This window comes from Lathamus discolor, chromosome 2 (assembly GCF_037157495.1).
Source record: "Lathamus discolor isolate bLatDis1 chromosome 2, bLatDis1.hap1, whole genome shotgun sequence".
NCBI lineage: Eukaryota > Metazoa > Chordata > Aves > Psittaciformes > Psittacidae > Lathamus > Lathamus discolor.
Window position 1 is genome coordinate 126,191,855 of NC_088885.1, and position 13,617 is coordinate 126,205,471.

Consider the following 13,617-nt stretch of genomic DNA (forward strand, 5'->3'; position numbering starts at 1 on the left):
AGTATTCACATGCACCTTCACAAAACTCGACTATACATCTCCATTCCTCCTCAACCCAGCAATCCCTCAAAAGCAATGATATTCCACACTGCTGTCCCTCTTATTTATTCTTGCATTACCTTCTACTTAAAAGAAGACAGCTGAATTACCACATAGTTAACATATATTAAAGCTTCAAAACGAGCCATAATAAAAAGTAATTTATCTGTTAAGGTAACACCAGAAAGTATTATCAACTTCTGTTTACATCCGTCATACACTGAGCTACTCTAAACAGACACGCTGACCACAAAGCTGAAAATGCCATAGCTTATAATCACATTAAATGTACATCTTTAATGCCAATCTTGTATTTGCTACATTATTTATGCACTACGAAGAAAATAAATATTATCTGTCTAAATTAAACATTCAGCTTTTCCCTTTAAATGCCCCTTCATATGTATTACAGATCGGTACAGAACAACATGCATTGATTTTACATGTTTAACAGTAAAGCACACAGAACTTAATTTGATTTGCATATTAACATTACACTTACTTGTGATTTCCTTTCAGTGATGGTATTGATAGGAGATGTACCTGAGAAACCTGAACTGCTTTAAGATGCATGTATATGTATGAGATTAAATTAAGGCATTCCTGACGCATGGGAACAGAATCTTAGAAACTGTTTTTTAATTTCTCCCTTTTTCTTTTATTAATTCATATGACATCATCTCGGTGACTCTTATGACATTCTTAGTTTCCACCATGTGAAGCCATAAACCAGTTTGTCACCTACAATACTCTTCCCACAACTGTGAAGTTATAGCCAAAGAATATTTAGTCCAAGCGAGGAAACAGCAGTAAGGGCAACTCAAATTCTATTAACATTCAAACTTTGTAAGTAGAACAGAGAGAAAAAACTGCAGAAACATGGAAATACACACAGAAATGCACCAAAAGAGGTGGGTTTTTTTTCAAATTATTCAGTCGCTTCATTACTAAGAACTTGGGAAAAGGCTGGAAACCCACGACTTTAAAGAATATTAATAATGTTGATTAAAAGCAGTGAAAAAACTCATTACAATGAAAGGAAAGCTTGAAATACCAGAAATATTAACCACAGTATTACTGTATTCATGAAAACGTAACACTTCAAAATGACCTACTTTAATAATAGTAAAAAAAAAAGAAAATAAATATGGGCACTAACCCCCCAACTCTACTGGTTTTTTAAAACACCATCTACTTCTCAGAATTAGTAACAGACTCATAAAACTGAGCCAATTTGTTCAACAGATGTTTCAGTTAACGCAAAGGCATTTTACTTTTCTATTGTAGAAATAGAGCATGCTGAATAAAATTCCACTATTATTAGCAGCTTTCCAAATGTATTAGCTCAAAATTAGCTTCCACTTCCATTCTTTCCTTCTTTCATATAACAGAAAACATTTTCCATACCACATTAGATGTGCTACTGAAATAAAGTAGGTGCATTGATAAAACAAGTCATCCTCCTCCCCCTGGCCCCCCGTTTTATGGGATATGCAGGAAGGGCAGAGTTTGTATTTTTCTTGGCTTTCCTCTCTCTACATTAGCCGATAATATTCCCAGCGTAGCTCTGGCAGTGCACTGCCCTGCAGGCCCACGACACCCTGCTGTTCCAGTCCCGTGCTCTTCTCCAGTGGGCTCTGAGAATTGTGCCATCCTTTCCTAATGCGTGCTATTGCATCGGTCTAATGGCAACATAATTTTCAATGCTCTAGGTAAAGCAAGTAATTCAATTTTGAACTTCTGCTTGTACAATACAGATCATTTCCCCCGTGCCCCCTCCTGCCTTTTTTGTTTATGTTGAAAGATTTAAAGCACGACTCACACTGCACAGCAGTAGTCAAACAAAAATACCTCAGGTTTTCTTAGAAAGCAGCACTTAAAAATACTGCTTGGCTCCTCAAGTGTTACTGCAGCCTTTCACAGAGCCATATGTAGTAGATTCCCTACAAGCAGGCTGGAAGGGGAGCGTGCATTCTTACTCTGTGTATTTAATATAATATTTAGCCATTATCAAAGCTTCATAGCTTTTACTGTCTCTCTCTCTCCTGCAATAGAGTGTAACAGCTTATCTGGCAAACACGCTCACCATGTTTCTAGGCACCGAAGACATGCTCTTGGTTAATTCATAAAATCTGATCTAATGTGAGATACTTTGCACTCAGGTTAGCTAAGTTAAAACAATATTTAGCTTAACCATGCCTTGGCCAAAAAATTCTCTGTTATCTACTGATTACAACAGCATTGTAGCTAGCTACGAACATCACACTGGGAAAATACAAATCCTGAGCCTGAAGAACTGCAGATGAAATTCTGACCTCAAGCCATTCTGATAGTGGGTATTACAAACACTGTCTACTTTGTAGCTGATACAGTAACCAGGCACACGAGGCATGTGCCTGCAACGAATGATGAATTTACATGTTATTTTGGTTTTATGTACATATATTATCTGAGCTCGCAGCATCAAAAAATGGTGTGCTTTGTGCACCCCAAATCAGATTACGTGATACAAACATCTACACTAAAATCAATCTGCAGAGGCAAGCATTCACAGGAGGAAATATCAGAAGTACATTTTAGAGAAACCTAAACTTTGCCTTTGTTTGCTTCTTTGGCACGGTATACCTGCAGTTATGTCATACCATTTCCACAGCACCTCTGCTTCATTCAGCATACAGAATTACCACTAATCAAAACAGTAATCTGTTTTACTTTTGGTATTTGGCGTATGGTCCAATACCTTATTTACTGCAAGCTACTCAAATTTTTTTTGGAAGATGGAACAAGTAATTTCTTTATGAATTCGATGGTGCAGCTGAGTGCTTCATCAACGTAACGGTTAGTCCTACTGTTACTCCTTAGAATAATTATTCCTATTTTTCCTGAATTCTTAAGGAAAGCAGTGACAGCTTTAAGGTCAAAATGATTCTCCTGTTCTGAAGACAACTTTGTCTCCAGTTTGGCATAACTCAGACCTAATTTTTTCACAGCACTTAGCATTGCATTGTGCTTTATATAGCACTTTCAAACCTCAACCCCCACTGCCTCACTCGCAGTTATCAGTGCTCAGCACTTTTCCAGATCAGATCCAAAGATCTCAAGTCATCCGCAAGAAAGCAAGACACATCCAGTTAGCAAAGACATGAGAAAAGCCAGGATTGAGCAACTTACCTAGCATCACCTAGGAAGTCTGCAGCACAGCCAGGAAGAGAGTCCTGTTTGCCAGGGCAGCATGCAGCTGCGCAGAGCACCAGAGCGGCTTCTGCCTCCTGCAATCCCCTGCCTCGCCCGCCACACGTGTCCCGACTTCTGTTGGAAGTGAGGCAGGGGTACTACAGAGAACAGCTCTCTCCACTGCATCAACCAGATTCATTCCCAGAGCAAGTCCATCCTGTGCAGGGAACAAGGCAGGGGTCCTGTGGGAAAAAAAACCCAGCACATCAGCGGGAGGTAGATACCATTATACTGCTTCCTCATGAGGGGCCAAACAAAATTGCTCTGCAAGGACAATCTCAGTGTTGACATTCCGTGACTTGGACACTAGCACACTACAAAAAGTTTGCATTCACCACTTCTAGAAAAAGAAATTAACACCTCACACCTTGTATCATGCAGTCACAGACACCTACAAGTAACAGCAGTGGGACCGGAATCTTTAGATATACCATGCGGCTCTTGTGGCAAAGGAGTACACCAGTTGCAAATGCAAAACAGTTTTCTGCATGGGTACTAGCCATAGGTGATGGTTAAAAACATATTTTCAAGGATCTTCTACTGAAATCAAAGAGTATTTATTTATATTCTAAGATCCCTATAGAAAAAGACCTTCCAGAACAAATTCCTCTGCCCATTTTCCTCAAGCCATATCCTCCAGCCGATGTTGATTCAAGCCCTAGTACTTCTTCGTTCCTACCTTCAGCACCCATGCCAAGTCTCTCCTCACCCCCATCCCAAAGGTTTTCATCTCTCCTGGCTCTGTCAATTCCAGGCTTAGATAGCAGTGCCACAGTCTCCCCTTGACTCCCATTTCTTCTCTCCTTTGCTCCCAAGCGCACCGCCATATCAACTCTCACTCTCACCCCTTGTCCATCTCCCCTGTTCACAGTCTACAGTATTTTGGGACTGGGACCATGTCAGGGACCTGTGCATGCTAGTGCCCCACCAGTCTTCTTCTGGCTCTCAGGTGCTGGGGTACAAGGCATCAGTTTCATCCCTCAGCTCAGCCTTCCCCTCCCCTTCCAGGCCATACAGCGCTCACATGCTCAAGACAGCATGTGACAACGGTGCTTTCTTTAAAAGGTTACAGTTTGGTTAGATCTGAGATTTTAACAGTGCTGACAAAGGCAAAGCCATGACTCATAAGTCACTCTTCTTCCTCAGTGCCTATCTCCAGTGCTTCCCACACTGCCATCAAACTCCTAGGCTCTGCTTCAAAGGGAGGGACATGGAGCATTTCCAAAAAAGGTTCTTTAAAAGAAGAGAAATAACTTTTTCTACATATTCTTAGAGATAGCTAAATAATTTTGGCAGGGAAACAAATTAAACTACATGCAATTGCCTAGCCCCAGAGGCTTTGCAGAGTTATAAAAAACTCCAACCAACATCCTATACTGGGAAGCATCAGGCATCCTTCCTTACTGTATTTCTGGCACTTGTCTTTCAGCCCATAATAGCCTACGTCACTCAGCATACTGAAATGAGAACTGTGCAAATACTAACACCTGAGACCGGCAGTCAAACTGAGGAGCAGTGGCTGCAGATGGACAGTGCCGTGGAAGCTGTCTTTGCCTTCACCGCCAGTTTTATTGCATGCCTACAAGTAATGTTCAAACAGCATAAAATCATAGAATGGTTTGGGTCGGAAGGGACCTTAAAGTTCAGCTAGTTCCAACCGCTGTGTCATGGGCAGGGACACCTTCCATTTGCTCAAAGCTCCGTCCAACCGGGCCTTGAATACTGCCAGGGATGGGGCATCCACAGCTTCTCAAGGCAATCTGTGCCAGTGTCTCACCACCCTCACAGTAAAGAATTTCTTCCTCATATCTAACCTACCCTCTTTCATTTTAAAGCCATTTCCCATTGTCTTGTCACTAATCTGGAAAGGCCATTATGAAAAGCCCCTCTCCAGATTTCTTATAGCTCCCCTTTAGCTACTGGAAGACTGTTATAAGATCTCCAGGAACCTCTTCCAGGCTGAACAAACTCAACTCTCTCAGCCCATCTTCATAGGAGAGGTGCTCAAGCCCTCTGGTCATCTTCATGGCCTCCTCTGGACTTGTTCTAACATTAGGTGACAGCACACAGTCCAGCTAGCATTCCTTCAGATGCCACCATTTTAATCCTAGAGGTACTAATGCTTGCCTGAAACTCTACAGCTGCTCAGGAAACACTTCTAGGTCACAAAAACCTGAAGTAAAATAGGTTAGCTTCATTCTCGATGAAGGTCACACACAGCTAACAGAGCTAATTTAAGCAAATCCATTTTACTTCCCATTTCCACTAAATGAGGAGCAGTCATGTATCAGTTATAAAGAGGGAGGGTAACTTCTTACAAGACTACTGCTTGTGGATCATCTGCCCCTGCCCAGCGAGGAAAAAATCTTCTTATGTGAAACCCTGGGAAAATTTTTCTTTCCTTTTCTCCATTCAGTTACTTACCTCAGCATGAAAAACACACTGTCGAGTAATATTCAGAAAGAAGAAAACCTCCCAAAACAAACGCATTCTTTTAGAACAAAATCCAATTTACAGTTTTTTTTACTGAGCTTTTAATAGCAAACGACAACAGATTCCCAATGGCTATTATAAATACTTCTGTACAGACATGGTCCAGAAGAGGAGACCAAGAAAAGAGAAAAACAGTATCACATGCTCATGGATAGATCCAAATTATTATTATTACTGGATTAAATGCACTATGATGTTTATTTTTCAATAAGAAATAATTATTTCCAAGGAATGGCTAACTATTCATGTGAGATCATATTTTGTCTAGAGACATCTGATGTACCTAATTTTCAAAAAGCAGTTATTAACTATGGCAAAAGATATATGTGACCCACATGCTAATTCCTAGCATGTTTATTTTCACAATCCATGTTTATTTTTACAAAAATAAATTGAGAAGCTTCAAAACCAGTGTGTAAAACTAACAAAGCATTAAAAGTACATTTCCTATTTAAAAAATTACTAAGAAATAATTTTATCATACCTTGAATTAAATTTAAATAGAGAGACTGGATATCAAGCATCTATAATAGCCAGATTATTTTCTTTAAGGTCAGAATAATTTTCTGATCACTAGTTCCAGTAAAGATTAAAAATATAATTAGGTTGAATGAAACTTCAGTACTTTGATGTTCAATCATGGAAACCACACAAAACTTCTTCTTTAAAAAAGAGAGCAGAATTTCATGCACTATTTCACTTGGCAGAGTATAACATATTTGCTGTCAGCAAAGTACTTTTTTCAATGAAGAAAAAGAGACTATTCCCATTCATACAGCGTTGCCCAACTGATCAGAAGTATCAGACACTGGCAGTTGTCTTTTGACTGTAAGCAACTGTGATAGATTCAGTTCCTAAAGACGGCTACATAGTGTTCCTAAAAACTCATCTGAAATCCAGCAGATCTCCAAAACTTATATCTGTTTGTTTCACATTACCTAATCTGATTATTAATACTTATGGGCTAAAATTACATTAAGTAGGAAAGCTTTAATGTAAAGCAAATCATAAAACACTGATAATGGGAATGCTTGAAAAGGCTCTAGGACTGTATGTATTTATATGATATTTGTGAATATATAAGCACCCTGTTCTAAACATCAAGAAAAAGGTGAGGCTCAATGCAGTGAAGTAATCATCAGAAAGACTAATCATCTTCAGGACAAGTGTATTCTCACAAGGACTTAAGCCAGCTGGCTGAAATGTATTGAACATCTTACCCAACAGCAAAGATTCATCCACGACCATTAATTTATTGATTCATTGTAAGGTAAGATTCCTTTTTTTTTTTTTTTTTCCCCTAAGTTGTATTTTTCAAGTAAGAATTATACCCTGAATACCTTCAGGAGATTTTTATTTCTAACGCAGTTATCACAAAAGCCACGCCAAAGAGTGTATATGCTATGATCAGGATACTGGCATCATTTGATGAGGGATTCTTCTCTACATAGTAAAATTAATTCTGTTATTAACTTTGTTTAGGGAAGCTGTCCTTTAAATCATCACAAGGAACATAGTTTCCTATAATACTAGAACTTCCAAACATCAAAAGTCTCCAAATCATAGAATCATACAATAGTTAGGGTTGGAAAGGACCTCAAGATCATCTAGTTCCACCCCCCTGCCATAGGCAGGGACACCTCACAGTAAACCATGCCACCTAAGGCTCTGTCCAACCTGCCCTTGAACACCACCAGGGATGGAGCATTCACAACCTCCCTGGGCAACCCATTCCAGTGCCTCACCACCCTAACAGGAAAGAATTTCTTCCTTATATCCAATCTAAACTTTCTCTGGTTAAGTTTTAACCCGTTACCCCTTGTCCTGTCACTGCAGTCCCTAATGAAGAGTCCCTCTCCAGCATCCTTGTAGGGCCCCCCTTCAGATACTGGAAGGCTGCTATGAAGTCTCCATGCAGCCTTCTCTTCTCCAGGCTGAACAGCCCCAACTTTCTCAGCCTGTCTTCATACGGGAGGTCCTTCAAAGTTTCCTCAGCAGCTCCTTATCCATCCAAGGAGGTCTCCTGGCCCTCCTGCTGCACTTCCTTCTAGTCGAGATGCAACACTCCTGAGCTTGTAGCAGGTGATCCTTGAATATCAACCAACAGTCTTGGGCCCCCCTGCCCTCCAGGGCTATATCCCATGGAACCTTACTAAGCAGGTTCCTGAAGAGGCCAAAGTCTGCTGTTTTGAAGTCCAGGGCAGTGAGCTTGCTGCACGCTCTTCTCACTGTCCTGAGGATCTCGAATTCAACCATCTCATGATAGCTGCAACCAAGGCTCATCTGGAGCCTCACATTTCCAACCAGCCCCTCCCTGTTGGTGAGCATAAGGTCAAGCATGGCACCTCTCCTTGTCGGCTCCTCTATTACTTTCTCGTTCTGATTTCATGAAGTATCTCAAAGAATTGCAGAGTACAACTACTGCTACATTAACATCAACACAAAAAACTACTTCAGGCACTTACCAACATGCATAGTGTAGTTTACTCTTTTATTTCAATCTGTTCAAATAATATAATGCAATCAGTTCAGTATAAAACATTATGGTTCTTATGCAAATAAACAGACTCCCACACTCAGGTAGGTTACTGCTCCACAATACCTTGAACACAGCTGCTCACAGCTTGTCCTCACACTGAAAAGTAGATTAAAATGGAATAAAAACCTTACACCTGTACCCCACTGATTTTATTCACTTGGGGCATAATATAAAAAAAAAAATTAAAAGAAATCTTGAGTTACCAATACTGACAACAGCACCTACAACTTCCCACTGCTGGGGCACAGCATCCTTAATTTTATGGCTCATCGTCATCCGAAAAGAAGCCTGTGTTTTGTAGGCTAAGTCTGACGCAGTAAGCACCCACAACACCAACTCTCTACTGCTAACCCATTCCTCATTGCAAGTCCAAGGGAATTTAGCTTCAGTTAAATATTTTTAATGTTGAAAGCATCTTCCATTCTTTACCAAGCACCTAGGGGAACACTGAGTACAAAATGAGTCAAAGTATCACAGCTTTATGGGCATCAGCTACTGAGGCCCACTGACTTTCTTAGGTCAATATCCAGCACCTTAAGCACTGTTCTGACTGACCTGAAGTTCGTCATTTCATAAGCACTTATTTTAGACCAGTATTTAAACTCACCCCATTTCATGCACTTTGAGAATGTTTATCTTAGTTTATGAATGACAATGCCAAAAATAGCTACAAAGCTAGTAAAGGTTATATAGTAGTACGTTATCCATATGGTATCAACTAAAATAAAAATAGTTATAGTCTGTTAAGTTTTCACAATAATGCACTCGAGTCTCAGATTTGTGAAAAATTTAAGTTATATACTTATGTGTGGGTTTGTTGTTTGGAGTTTCTTTTAATTAAATCACAGCGTTACAAAACCAAACTGAGTAACAGCGCATACATAAGGATATACTGCATGAAAGCCAACAAAGTCCTTCTAATAAATGCAAATACACCTGTAGTATTTTCTGGCTCTTAGGACATATGTCAGAGTGAAGATGACTCCTGGCACACATTTGGCAGTACTGTACCAAAGCAAACCTTTTAAAGTTATCCCACTCTTATTATCATGGCCAGGAATACACTGTGTCCATTTGTTTTTGTGAGCTAACCCCCTTGTTGCCATAGGGTTTTATGACTAGTTTTAAATAACGCTTTAGTTTTCATCTAGGTAACTTTCAGAAATTCAAAAAGACATGATGAAATTCATACATTTGCCAAAGACATAAGACAGTTCTCCAGAGAGCACAGGATTAAAAAAAAAAATTAAAACTGACAAATTTTATTGCTCCCAAACATACAAAATGTATGTGATGCACAGGTTCCTTAGTATAACGATGATCATTAAATTTTATTATAGTTTGTGCCTCATTTGTGAGACTCTTTGAATAAAAAGTCCTCTTTTTTTGCAGCATCTTGCTACTCCAGCAGTGTGCTTAGCTTTAGAAATTGTAGGTTTTGAGCCCAAAATCCATGATGAGAAGTAAAGCATATTTTCTGACAGATACTATGTGAGCGAATGAGGGTTTGGTGCCTCAAAGCTTGACAGCTCTGATCTAATATGCTGATTTCTCCTCTACTCCCTGGGCTACATTTGTAAAACTTCATAATCTGCTTTTTGAGATCTCGTGTTTGAACCCACAAATCTTTCCTCTCATGGAAATACCCCAAACACCACCACGTTATTCTGGACAGAAGTGTCTCAAGTGTGCTGTTACGGCATGGTGCTAAGCCAACCTAACAGCTAACTATTAAAAGGTTTTTGTGTTCCAATCCCTTTCCTTTCATCCATCCTATCCTTTAGTAAACCTGTCCAGTTCACTAATTTGGCATAAAACCATTTAGATTTTCCCTAAGATTAATGAATTAAACCAGTTCATAAAGGGCTGAGACCAGTTTTACAGCCAGCAAGATGGAGGAACAACCTGGCCAACGACCTGGCCAAGACTGTGGACAAGATAACAAGAAAAAAGACTTTGATTTCCAGAAGTAACCAGTTTTCTTCCTCTACCAGATTAAGTCAATTTATCCTGCACCCCAAACCTTCTCATTCAGCTGTTGATGCTTCTCCAATTTGCATAGATAGATCAACACTTGATAGCCCAAAGACCAGAAATCAGCCATGTTTGCTGTCAGGTGAGAGCACCTGACTAAGCTAAACAGCCCCTCTAAAACAGATACCCCTACTCCCCAATAACTATTGTCATCTCCTGCTTCCCTCCTACTGAGTGTGAAGAATCTCTGAATACCCCAAACAGCAGTTTCCAAGCCATAATCCATGGCTGACAGCCCTGGTAAGTGGTCTATAGCTAGTCTGGCAGAACTGTATCATACACCATAAACGTAAATTCCTAAAATTCACCAGGTTATAGCAGTAGCCAGCAAGAAAGTTTTGTACTGGGTGGGGGGAACACCCTCAGAAATTTATGGATGCACCTAGTGATAAAGCTTGCCTGGCCTGTGTGCTTGTGCATGAACTGAAGAAAAACCCCAGCACAGCTGATGGCCAGAGCAATCCTCCGTCTGTGGTCTCAGTGGTACTGCTCTCATCTTCAGACAGTGAGGCTAGTCACCATGAACACCACACACTTAATACGCTTCAAACTGGATAGTGCAGCAGTTATGGAAGTTCTTGTAAGTCTTTCAGCAAAGAGGAAAAAAACAACAGTAACTTCAGTATTTTGGTTCAAATTGGGCTGCCTGGTTTCTTATTATTTTTGGATTTCTTGCCAAGCATCTTTTTTTCTTCCTTTAAGCCAACTCACCAGCAACTCACTGTGTAATTCATGAAGCAACAGCTTCTTTATCACATAATCTCTCCAAACGTGAAATGGTTTTAATACTTACCTTCAGTGGCAGTTATAACACAGAAACAAAGAATTATTATACATTAATCCCCTGAATTTCTGACTCAAAAAGAATGTACAGCATCTAAATACAAGGTTAAAACTAAATAATTCTACTCAATTTACTAAAAAATAAGGTAGCTCATACTATGTATATGTATTTATATAGACATACACACATGCATATGTATAAAACTATAAAATATATGCTATATATTTACATCTGTTATACAATAGCTAGCATACATACATATATATATATATATATATATAAAATTTCTACTTCTGGCTAAAAAAAAAAAAAAAAAAAGCCCCAAAATTGCTACTGAGTTGTTCAAAAAATCAAGCCAGCTCTCATTTTATGACTAAATTTCATGACTCATTTTCTTCTTTGGTTCTAGGATCTTTCTGCAGACACCCCCAAAAATGAGGGAACTGCTTTTGTTTCTGCTGAACACAAATGGAATAAACTGCATCTCCCACCAGAGAGAGAATATTTTAATTGTTTCAAATGCTCCTGAAGGGCAAGTGGAAGCAAATGGAAAAGCTGCCGTATCTACAGCCTAGTGCAACTGCAGTCCACAGCTTTCACCAAGTTAAAGTAATGCTCTCATGCAAGGTAGGGTGCAAAGAAACCATCACACCTCTTCAGAGCACCCTGAACACCCCCACACCACATTTCCATCCTCCTCTATTTCCCAGACTCTTGACCCACCTCATCCGCTCCTTGAGTCACATGAGCACTCCTCCTCCCTTCAGCCACTTTTTGGGAAGCTAAGGGCCTTTTACATGATTGCTACCCGACTGGTTTGTAACCAGGAAGGCCAGTTTTACTGCTGCCTTAATCACTGCAAATGAGATGACTGAATTTTCCAGTTTTCTGAGTGGCCACTCCACCAGGGACTGCGTGGAAACGCAGATGCACATGCCTGGCCACAGCCCTGCAGGCTCCCAGCCCTTACACCACATCTGTGCAGTACCCTTGGCATGGTCGATGCCACCACACCACACACAGAGCATCTGAGCATGCAACCAGTAATCTTCAGATGCGTTTTTCTTTTTAATAACTGGCCAGTTGACATGCCTAAATCTCTATTTTTCTCCTCTTGCAGGATAATCAGCCTCCCATTCCTACCAATAGCCTGCAAGAGGTTTTGTAAATCATCCTTTGGTAACACTAGGGCTTCCCACACCAAATTTCTTCACATCCTCTTTCATCCCACTTCCCGTGCACCCCAAATCCTCATTCCAATATATCTTTCTTCTGTGCAGGAGGCTGGTCTTTCAGAGTGCCAACTTTTTGAGCTGCTCTAGGAGGATGGTAGAGAGGGAGCTGAGGATATTATCCTGGAAGGTGTTAACGGCCACCATCAAATGATTCTTTGATCTCCAAGCAATTACAGAGCTGGGCCTGCTAACCAGATGCAAGGGGCTCCCCTCTTTCCCCTATTCTTCCTTCTGCATCCCAGACGGACAGAAATGCCATCAACTTGAGAGCAAGGCCCTATAAACCAATTACAGGTTTATTTTGAGTTTAAAAAGAAGAAAAAGACAATTTTGCTTTCATAAGAGATGTCAGAAATGAGTCTGCAAACTCTGAAAGAGACTTTGGTAATAACTCCTGTCTGCTTAAAAGCTGCCTGAATATATGCAATTTGACTGCAGAAGTTTAACAACCTTTAAGGTTCTTAGAAGTTCTTATCACAATCATATATAATAACAAAGAATTCTTTCAAAGCATATGAGATTGTTTTACAGCTTTCTACTAATTAGTACTGGTTTTATTATATAGGGCAAGAAAATGACAACTTTTTCCTAAACTGGCAGTGAACAGCCAATTCAGTAAGCTGCGTTTTTGTTTTCTGTGACAGGGCAGTGGAAAAATCTCTTTCATTTATTAGGTCTACAGAGAACAAAGCTGGCTGGGTGTCAAACCTGCTTTGTAAAAGCCCAGATCCATTCAGCCATGTGTAGATTCCATAATTCTTTACAACCTGTTACCAGTATCAGCTTCACAAGAGATGAACCTTCGGTGTCTTCCAATGAGTGTAACTGCAACCCTTTTTAAAAGGGAGCAAAAACCTGAACTGACAGTTCAATACAGGGGAAAGAGCAACCAAGCAGTAGCAGTGCCAAATTAAATTCTTAAAATCAAAGATATCTTCCCCCCCTCCCCACCTCCAGATGAGCTTTGCATAAAGATATAAAACAAGATCTCCTACAATGGTGGATGAACAAGCTGGATAACTATTTAAATTTTAATAACTCTTCTCCAAGCCTCACTGTTGTGCACCCATGCTACTTAAAGTGCCAGTTTCACCACCTCACTCGTGATTGCAGGGTAGCCAGAATTTGCCATGGGGCAGACAGAGCAAGGCCTTAAGCTGAAAGGGTGCTGATGGCAACCTGATATAGAAGAATGATTTTTTTTCTCCAGAAGGACAGGGCTTTCAGGAAGGAAAAAAAACCTACCATGGTGAAGTGAT

At 40.1% G+C, this 13,617-nt stretch overlaps 1 protein-coding gene across 5 annotated transcripts in view; it reads right to left on the reverse strand.

The window, feature by feature from the left end:
* Positions 1–13,617, reverse strand: part of NCOA2 (nuclear receptor coactivator 2) — a 194,269-nt gene that overhangs the window by 120,314 nt on the left and 60,338 nt on the right. For 4 of the 5 annotated variants that reach the window (XM_065668417.1, XM_065668415.1, XM_065668420.1 and 1 more), the window contains one exon: positions 3,211–3,455. The exons of the other annotated variant lie outside the window; for it this stretch is intronic. The gene's annotated coding sequence lies outside the window, so the exon portion shown is untranslated. The remainder of the gene's footprint in view (positions 1–3,210; positions 3,456–13,617) is intronic. 5 annotated transcript variants of the gene reach the window in all.